The sequence below is a fragment of the Aulonocara stuartgranti genome (assembly GCF_965226115.1).
Source record: "Aulonocara stuartgranti genome assembly, chromosome: 7".
Lineage (NCBI taxonomy): Eukaryota > Metazoa > Chordata > Actinopteri > Cichliformes > Cichlidae > Aulonocara > Aulonocara stuartgranti.
In genome coordinates, this window is record NC_138945.1 from 25,408,288 (window position 1) to 25,419,055 (window position 10,768).

The 10,768-nt window shown below is 37.7% G+C and overlaps 1 pseudogene across 1 annotated transcript; it reads left to right on the forward strand.

Annotated features, from left to right (window-relative positions):
- Positions 1-633: 633 nt before the first annotated feature.
- LOC309711795 (sterile alpha motif domain-containing protein 3-like) lies at positions 634-6,343 on the forward strand (annotated as a pseudogene). The gene is made up of 9 exons (XR_014280902.1): positions 634-789; positions 3,118-3,313; positions 3,483-3,641; positions 3,800-3,887; positions 4,083-4,238; positions 4,702-4,908; positions 5,173-5,344; positions 5,468-5,547; positions 5,652-6,343. The product of XR_014280902.1 is annotated as a sterile alpha motif domain-containing protein 3-like (transcript).
- The last annotated feature ends 4,425 nt before the right edge of the window (positions 6,344-10,768 follow it).

Sequence of the window (10,768 nt, forward strand, 5' to 3'; positions counted from 1 at the left end):
ACTCATACACCTTTAAAAGTTGCACGTTTTGGGTTTCTTACACAGTCAGAAATAGTGGTACGGAAGGGGTACATTACTGTGCCCCAAGGTACAAAAATGACATTAATACAGTCTAAGGACAAATATTGGACCTCGGGGTAACTATCTGTACCTTTTTTAGCGTCTGAAAGGTACATACATGTTCCTTAATTGTGAAAAGTACTTATTTGTACCAATTCTTTCAAAAGATAAAGTACAGGTTGATTAAGCTCTTTTTGATTAGAGGTTTTTTGTTTTTTATTCTTTTTGACAGTAATTTATTTGCAACTGTATTGATATAAGCATATATTTTAGTGTTTTTATTTTTTATTATTTTCATTGCTGTTGTTTTTGTATTCCCTGAACCCCTCCCCCCCCCCTTATTTTTAAGCTGCTTTAAGAACAATGAATTTATTTGAAAGAAAAAAAAGTAAAAATGCATTTAAAAATTTTTTTAAGAGAGTGTTTTTTTTTAAAGTATAACTATTTGGATGAATTGCAAAAAAGCACCCTTATTGAACTCGGAGTGCGAGTTGAGCCCATCCTCACAACATCAAACGAAAAGTAGAAGAAGAAACTCAACGAATAGCTGGTGGATTCTAGAATTTTCTGTAAATGCAGCAGGTGCCATTTTGTTTTATCAACGGAGGGAGATGGATTATGAACTTGCAAGTCCTGGTGTGCTCTGTTCACTTTCAACCCAGGAACTCTTAACAAAAATACAAGAGTGGGGCTTAGATGTCACCGAAGCTGAAGCTCAGCATTTCAGAGGTAAGTTTTATTTAAAGAAAAATGTAGCGTAATTACTAATTATTGGTTTAGCCTAGCTTAACGTATATTAGCAATTTAGCTAGTTTCGGCATTCTCTTAGCTCAAATTATGTCTTTTTACAAACGTTTTTACAAACGTTTCATGTGTAAAGTTGAGGTCACAGTTCTGAAAAATGAAAAATGTGTACACATAGTATTTGTATAAGTTTGAACTTATATATGTGGTTCGGCCACAGTCTATGGGTTCGGTAACCCCTGCGCAGCGGAATGGCGCGAAATTTGATTCCCTGGTAGCTGAATGCAGTTTACCGTTAGTGTATTAATGGTAGAGCTGGGCGATATGAGATTTTTTCATATCACGATATGTTTTTTTCATTTCAGGCGATAACGATATCTATCACGATATAAGCCAAATAACTATATTTGTAAGATTTAAATGTGCCGTTGCTCACAAGTAAAATGTGAAATAATCAGCAGCTTGTTTTTATTTAAATATTTATTTCCCATAATAAGTTCAACAGGGTAGATGTACTTAAGGAACATGAGACTTTTTCAGATAAATAAAGGCAAATATTGCAAACTACACAAAAGGCAGCCGCTAAAGCGTTTAAGTTTCAAAATAGAACAAACGAAACAGACTACTAAATTGTCAATTCCACTTAGAAACAAAATATTAATTCTAAAAATAAATCTTAGTTTGTTTTACAGAAGAACAGACAAAACTGACTAACTTTTGTCAATATCAAATAAACTGAGAACTAAAAGGAAATTCTCAATCTCTCCTTGTTGTATAGCTGAGCTTTTCAAACAGTTTTAACAGTTACTTTAGTCTAACAAAAGCCGAATGACGAATTAGCGCTTCCAGTCAGAGACTGAGGCTACGTCCACACGTACACGGGTATTTTTGAAAACGGAGATTTTCCGTTTTCGTTTTAAAAAATAATCCCGTCCACACATAAAGGCAGAAATAAAGGAAAACGCTGCTATGAACATGCCAAAGCAGCAGGTGGCGCTAGATTCCTAACCGTGCAGAAATATTGGCCAATCAGAAGTCTAGAAGCCTCGGTGGGAAAAAGTAAACAAAGCTGGGGCATAGAAGCAGAACCGAGTCGTATGTGTGGAGGGACAGTAACTGTGTGTATATGTAAGCATTTAAACACTGCAGAGAGTAGAATTAACAGTAACAGTATTGTAGAAATTCATTTCACCGAAACAATAACGTGGCGCACAGTGTGACGCATGCACCAGTTCATTGTATTTCCAGACTTGCTTTCGGCACAATTTACAGTGCACGCTACTCTGTTTTTTGTCAGACTTGAAATAGCCGAAATACCTTCACACTACGGAACTTCTATGGCTCTTCCGTTCGACAATCTCTTCGGCGTTGGAACCATCATCTGTTTTCTCTTCGGTCACGCTCGGTTGATTTTTCTAGTCGGCACACTCATTTCCTCCATTACCCGCTGGCTGCTTCCCAAACAAACACACGTGCTTGGCACTTGTGCTGTACGTTACAAGTCACGCGACGTGACGCTGCGGCTGTGATTGGTTCGGCTCTGCGCTACTTAATTTGGATTGGCTGATCTTTTTTTTTTTTTTTAAGAGGACAAGAGCGGCGAGGTCTATCGCGATAGCTTAATTTCTCTATCGAGTAAAAGTTATATCGCGATACATATCGTTATCGTTCTATCGCCCAGCTCTAATTAATGGTTTAATAAAATCACGTTTTTACATCCATTCCAAGGCCATCAACACACATGGGCGGCTGAATATAACGTCTAAAGGAAATATCTTAACACCGCACTTGTTTAAAATATAACAAGGGTGTCGCAGCTGGGGTTTGATAGTCGCGTTTTAAGCAATGTGGGAACTTTTTCAGCATGTAATCTGAGCTTGTAATACGGTCCTGCGGGTGTTATTGCTATAAGTAATCGGTCTGAAAGAACAGACGGCAGAAACTGTCGGAAATCTGGAGAAAGGAGTCACCTTAGTAGTGAATATTAACAAATTACAGCATTCTAGTCTTTTTTTTTCTTCCAAACTTGAAAGGGCACAAAAGCATGCTCAGACTCTGCTCTCCTGTGTCCAGTAGTCCCAAACAAACATCTAAATTTAAAAATGAAAACTTTGCATATCAAGAGGATTCACTCTAAAGATTTGCTTTATTTTATTTAATTTACTGATTTTTTTAAATGAATATTTCTTTGAACTGAAAGAAGTTGTACAAAAGGTTTTAATGTGTGTGATATACGGTTTTTACCCATGTAAAAATGTGGTGATAAATATTCTTACATGGAATTTAGAGTTTGTACTACCATTTATCTTGCAGACAATGAGGTTGATGGTGACACAGTTGACTGCGGTCTTACTGAGACTATGGTTGCATACCTTTTCCAAGGATCCTTCAAAAAGCAGGTTAAATTCAACCAATTTGTGTCAAGGATGAAGGAATCTTCAGTGACGCTGACTCTACAGACTGTCTCTCCAGAAGACTGGCAACCATCTACTTCGTCAACTTCAATAAGGTATTTTCTTATTTATAATGAAGTTAGTATGTCTGAAACATACATGTTGGCCGTTATGCACTTTTAGGATTTAGTTAATATGATCATTGTTTCTACCATATGTATTGTTACTGTAGTGTTTTATACTTCAATTCATGCAATAAAAACAAACGCTTAACTGTTTTCACAGCAATGAAAATACTTTGAGACTACCAGCCTCTTTTGAAATTCCAAGATTTCCCAAAAATCTCCAACTAAAACTGGACAACAAAGAACCGTGCCATAAAAATCCAAGGGACAGACACACAATAATCAGAGTTCTATATGAAGCTGTGGCACAGTATACTATGTAAGTTAATCAGGGTAATGTTAGCTTGTTGCTTTAGAAAAAGCTGAATCTGTCATATTGAAAATAAACGCTACATTACTAAGAAACAATAACTGACACTTGATAAAGTTTGTTTGTCAGCAGTTGCTCTAACACTTATGTTTCTTCTGATATTACAGGTATCCCACAAATTCTGAATATGTGCAAGCTGTGAAGACGCTGGTAATGAAGTATCCTTTCCTCAAGGATCGTGAGGGAAATGGTTATGTAAGTTAAATTTAAAATTTGCATAAGGTTCCTTCAAGATTACAAAGTAAAAGTGAAGCTTTTTTCAATCTTGTTTTGTTAGTAAGACAATCTGTAGCCTCTCAGTAGGTTTGTATGAAGTATGTTTACTGATTCTTTGTTGGGTGTATTTTGTGTAGATTGTTTTTACAGTAACTTATGTTTCTGTTCAACAAGCACACATGGCATATGTCTTTGAGACGTAAATTCAAATCAGAGCGGGCACCACTAGTCGACAGTGAGGCAGTGAGGCGTTGTAAGGAGAAGTTTGGTTCTACGAGGAGAGGGCAGCCTAATAAATGTCAATGAACAAGTCAGAGAAATGTTTGTCAGGTTGGTGTGAGGGACATCTTGAGCTATAAAATGTTCTTGCCTCTGTTATTACATCTAAAACTAAGGATTAGGGATGCAACTGTACCCCTTTTTTTTCAAACCGAAACAATACCAATACTTGGATTAGAGCACTTGCTAATACAAAGTACCAATGCTAATACTTCTACCTCACAAAATATTATTAATTAGAAGGCGCTAAAAGAGGGTGAACTAGATTAAAAAAAAAAAAAATTTTTTTTAAATATGACTCCAAAACTAAAATTTCAAGTTAACAATTAAGATTTTATGTGAAATTATTTCAGAGTTTCCATATTTTAAATATTGGTTCATGGTATCGGTTAACTTTAACCGATACGAGTTCTTTGTGATGCACAGATCGTGTCAGCTCTAATTGTATATTTAGTCTTATGTTGGGTTTCTAATCTGTTTTGACTTTCTCTTCTCACTCTTGCTTTCTTTCAAGGGACCATGCGTCCAAGGAGAGGATTTATTATCCATAGATGCCCACTTAAAGGTCTTACAGTGCCAATATCAGAAGATGCAACCAGATACCATGGTGGTTCATAACCGTGTGCAGCAAACGTTTGCTTGGCGGCAGAAAGAAATTGCAAATGGTATGCCTGTGGAGGATGTGTTGAAGAAGTACCCCTTCTTAGGGATGCCTACTGGTGTAAGTCAGAAAGCTGAATTGAACTTGGAAATAGCTGTCACATTTAACATGTTTATAGTAGTAAATTTTATTTGCCCTTGACCTTGTTTTCTTCATCTGTCCCTCTTTCCTTTTTTTGTATGTTCATGTAACTTCTTACAGTATTGTTGTTAAATTCTATAAAAAAAATAATTATGCAGCACCATACATAATTAATATCAACTTTAGATTATTTCATTTTCATACACTGTTATTTTGTACTGAAAATGAATTTTTTACTTGTAGCTGTGCAACGAACTCGGGTGGATCCAACCAACAACGGGTAATGTAAGCCAGCGATTTCGTGAAGGGCTCTCATGTGTTGCAGCAAAGGTGATTGACCTTACACAAGGGAAAACCCCACTCTACCAGCTCTACCTTGATGCAAGAGAGGAGGCTCTCACTGATGACCTACCGGGTATTTGCTTTTTTTTTTTTTTTTTTTTAACTTCAAGGCTTCCATTTTATATAATTTTTATAGGTAACTGGAAATGCCAGATAAAATGCATGGGTGATCTTGTGTTTTGTTGTTTTTTGGCAGATCTTGACACAAGGGCTGCACTTTTATTCCTGCCATACGTCTTCAAGGAGAAACTGGATCTCTTTGTCATACTTGGAGAGGTGTGTGTATTAAAATATTTAGTCTATATAAAAGGAAAACAAATGTATCTTTTGTTAAGAGACTAATATATTGCTTTCCTCTACCTTCTTTTTTGACTTCAAAGGTTCATCCTAAAACCCCCTATCCAACTGTTCAGCTACTTCATGAAGACTGGAAACCAGTGTTCTCCAGAAGCGCTCCAAACATTGTGAAGTTGGATGGCAGTGAAGTGTGCAGAAGCTCGTGTATTTTTGAAGGAATCATCTCTTCTTTCTGCTTGTATTTTGTCTTCAACCTTGCTTATCCAAAACATCTGAAGAACACCCTGATTTTTCTCCAAAAGTACATTGTGAAAATAGATGAGGGTGAGGACCGGCCTCTGCCAATCACAGTCACCAGACAAATAAATCTTCTGTATTGACCACCATGCCTCAGCCATATCAGTGCTCCAAATGTGGCAGAAGAACCTTTAGTTTGACAAAGCTTATGCAGCACATAGGACTTATTCATTCCCATGATGCCAATTTTGATATAACCTGTGGACTCAGTGACTGCTGTTCTTCCTTCAAAAAATATGAATCTTTCAGACGACATGTGTATAGGAAACACAGAGAACAGGTGTTGTGTTAATATTGACACAATGTGGGTCTTTTGTGGAAAAATTCTCATTCCTCTGTTATATGACAACCATTTTCATTCATACAGTGTTAGAGTTGATAGTGAATGGACGTTGCTAAAACCTGGACAGGAAATTGATGTTGCAGCTTATGACACATACTCTGTTGATAACAGTTTGTATGTAACAGTTAAGCAATGTATTTAGGAAGGTAATAAATGTGACAAGTATTTTTGACTTTGTATCTTCAATTTTTCAAATCTTGAGAGGAAAAATATAGGAAATCTGTGTGTAGATACTGAACCTTTAGAAAGACATTTTTGTACTCCTTTTAAGGGTTCTTTTTTGTACTTTATACTAAGCGTACAATTTTGCCCTTTAAAGTACAGGTTTGACGTGTAAAAGGTACAAATTACAAGGGTACAATCAGTACCCACAGTTTAGGGTACAGAACGGTACCTTAGAGGGTACCACCCCAGTGACAAGCCATTGTACCCCTATAGGTACATTTCTGTACTTTAATTTCTGAGTGTGTAGTTTTGAAAAGTCTCTTTTGCTGGAGTCAGTCCAACCACATGATTACTTTTTTCTTCATTTGAAAAAAGCTCCAATGGAGCATTTAAGCCCTGACTTTCTTGGAAACAGCTGCAGAGCTGAATCCAAATTTTATTAAAGCAGCTATAATCAATATTTTTATATAGCAAGAGACCCACTCAGTGTTGTCAGTGACAAACCGACAGACCATCATTATCTGAGTCTGCTGCTCCCTCCTGCAACGAACTTTCACAATTCAGCTCATTGTTCAGATGTCTGGCCCACAACTTTACTGTAATGGTCTCCCACCAGTGATACAGTGCATCGTTTACAGCCTCTGCTTTTCTAAACACACAGAACATAAAGCACCTAAAGGGCAAGACATTTTCTCTCAGGAATTATAGACTGCAAGCAGTGTTCACACAATTTGGAAACACAAAAGGGACAAAACAATGCCAATGCATTTCTTTTGACCTCAAGTGACTATAATGAGGTTGCAGTTTGTAATCCTACACCTACGCGGCCGAAATTAGTTGTTACAGGTTTATTAAGAAATTATAAACATTAATAAATTAGTATTGCTTGCGTGTTGTTAATGTTAACTTAGGTTTTAGCTGCAAGTTTTGTTGCTTAAATGTAGGAAAGTTGTGACCCACCGGCAGCCCATGGATGGGCTTTCCTTGCAGCTTCAGTCAAAGATTGAATGGCCCTCCAGCAGCTCCTGTAATGCTCAACTTTGCAAAATGAGCATCCTGCAAAGCTTCTGCATCCTCCTTCTCTTGGCTCACAGACAGTCCTCCTGTCCCTGTTCCTACACTTTTCCTGCAGGTCTTGGTACCTTGTGCGTTTTCTTCTCAAGGTATTGTTTGAAATACTCTTTCCAAGGCACCGTGAGTTCCATTGTGATCAAATGTTTTGAAACTTCAGAGGTAATTATCAAGTATGGTCTGACTGAAGTTTTAACAGTGAGCTCTGGGAACTGCTTTTCACGATATACTTCCAACTGCCAGTCCAAGGCTGTGTGAAATGGCCTATATTTGTTTGTTGGTTTCTCTGAGGCTTTGACAGTTGATATTGTCTTCTTTGAATCATGATGCTGTTTGCTGCTATTAATAGATAAGTCTAGCCACTGCCATAAGAACCTGGTCATGGCGCCACAGTGGCTGTCTGCCAACGTAGACATTGTCAAGCCCACCTGATGAAGTTCAAACTGAGCATCAAAATGGGGAAGGAAAAACAATTTAAGTGACTTTGAATGCTGTTGGTACCACACAGGTTTACGTTCAGTATTTCACAGCATTTCAGAAACTCTGGGAGAAAATACCTTGTTGATGCCAGATGTCAGATTAGAGTGACCAAATCAATTCAAGTCAGATTTATTTAATGATCCCCAAATTACAATAGCAGTCATCTCAAGGTTCTTTATATTGCAATTAGGGCTGGGCCATATTATAACGTTCACGGTAATACCGGTATAATGTTAGGCAACGATAGGAAAATGAAATATCGGGATGAGTAAAACGCGCATGCGCAGTGCCTTTGTTTTCGTACGCACATGGCCGATTGTTGAGTGAAACAGATGAACCAGAATTGGTTTGTAAAAATGGTGCAACTTCAGTGATGTGGAACTGGTTTGGTGTTTGTCCGTCAGATACACGACAAAGCACATTTTTTTGCAGAACATGCAAGCGGCCGTCGGACTAAGATGCCCTTAAATCTGGGAGTAATCTGGGTCCTAAACTCCGTAAGCTTCAGGTCAAACGAACACTGCAGCATCACTGAGACTTAAAAACTGTCTAAATTCTTTCATCTTTAATAAAACGATCAGCATTGCTGCTTTACCAGGTGTAACTATGAAGTTTAACTTCCAGGCATCCATGAAAACAAAATGTATTACATTTAACGGAGTTAGAAGTTAGCAGGAAGCTAGCGGAAGTTAGCTCGCTAGTTTCGCTAGTTACCCAAGCATGATATTGCATGTTCTGACTGAGAGATTTCTGAAAAAAATCAAACGTACAGCTCTGCTATCACTTCCAACATAAATGAAGACAGGAAACTAAACAGCATTGACGTTTGTAGGGTTACTGAAGTTGGGCTAGCTGGTATATAATGATGTGCTACGTGATCGCTAGCGGCACAGCTATGTTAGCATAACATAAACAGTGAAGCTGGAGGACGAACACTAACACTTTTCCACTTATAAAAGTTAACGTGAAGGTTCCTCATGGTTAGAGACAAATGCAATCGCATGGCAGGGTGCTGTAAACGGACCAAACTTCAGTCAGGAGAACAACTGAGATAATCCATCCACAATACAAGGTTAGTCATTAATATACTGCAACAACATGGGAATAGAGCAGCTGCCAGAGAATTCAACATTAATGAATCAATGGTACAGAAGTGGAGGAAGCAAGAAGAATGAGTTTAATAAAGTTTGATTTATCTGACTGCTTTGTTTCGCTTAATGTGCCTTATAATCCCGTGCATTTTATGGTCCGAAAAATACGTACTGCACACTGCAGTTTAATGTTGCAAAGCACCTCTTTTTAACTTCAGTGGATATTATACATGGTTATGCTCAGGATATGTCATCCCATTTCTACTGGAAATGCCTTTTGGTTAAACTTTCAGCAAGGAATTTGCATTTGCACTGTTACATTTTTATAAAGCTTTAATGTACATAAGAACCAGCTTCTTGTTTAAGTGAAAATAAATGATAGGTTGTCTTTTTGCGCTAGTAATGTTGTGGAGTTGTATTTTGTCTCGCATCAATTATATCGTCGGTTATATCGTTATCGCAAATTTTCAAATATATATCGTGATAAATATTTTTGGCCATATCGCCCTGCTCTAATTGCAATGTAACACTCTACAATAATATGGACACTAACCCCAACAATCAGACAACCCCATATGACCAATCCCTTGGTGAAAGTGGGAAGGAAAACAGGAAGAATCTGGAAACTCACCAGCCACTCTAGTAGGGACTCTTTAGCACTGTCAAACCCAGTGCTAAAGAGTCCCTAATAGAGTGGCTGGTGAGTTTCCAGATTGTTGGATTTTGAACATACCTGCATGTGTGATGAGGTTTATATAGAGACATTTAAAATGTGTGTTTTATTTTATTTTATACAAATGAAAAAGAAACAGCCCTTAAAGAATCATAATCTATATATTTTCTAAAGTATCTCTCTACAATGTGTGACTGCAAAATGAGAAAAAGAGACCTATAGAAACATTTTAAAAGGAATTTAAAATATAAGTACAAGGGGACATATGTACTTCAGAAGAACTGAGAACAAGTGTGAAACTCACAGGAGGAAAACTAAGGGCTTTGCTGACACCCAGCTCACGTCGGTTCTGATGTGAAGTGACTCATATGATTGCTGAGGTCATCATCATTGATCTTACAGAAGGTGAAGTATCACAGCACTCGTGACTTGTTATGTTCTCAGTTGATGGGGTCTCAAAACACCTTTATCTGACTCATAAGACGCACAGACTCTGTGTTCACTTCATCAGGATAAAAATCACTTCAAATGCTGCATCACACCCTGATGTAAACAACCCGCACAGTTTGTGAGGGACATGTGGAAGAATACTGGTGTAGTAAAGAAGAAAATATTAAATGAGAGGTTTATTTCTTTTATTTGAAGGATTTTATCACCACATTTTCTTTCTTTGCCTTCCATGGAATCTGCTCAATGTTAAAGGGGCGATGCACTTTTTTAAGACATGATCGTACTGTGGCTCTTGAAGGAGCTCTCATAGCTTCGACAAAATAACCATAATGATCTCTTCAGGGTAGCTCAGCTTCAGCTGGTGACTTAAAGCAACGGTGATCAATAATTTCATTCTGACAATGGAGCACATGCCTACTTGGATGAGAAAGGGTTCACTCAAAGTGATTTTTCATCCCTCTCATCAAACTTATGCCTTTTTGGCAATAGGAGGCAGCTGTTTGAGGTTTTAAAAAGGGGGGGAGAGAAAAGGGTTTAAAAAGCCGTTTCTTGCCCATCACCAAATGACAGATAAACGACAGCTGGTGAATGTAGAATAATCATAGCAGGGGCTTAAATCACAGCAGCAGC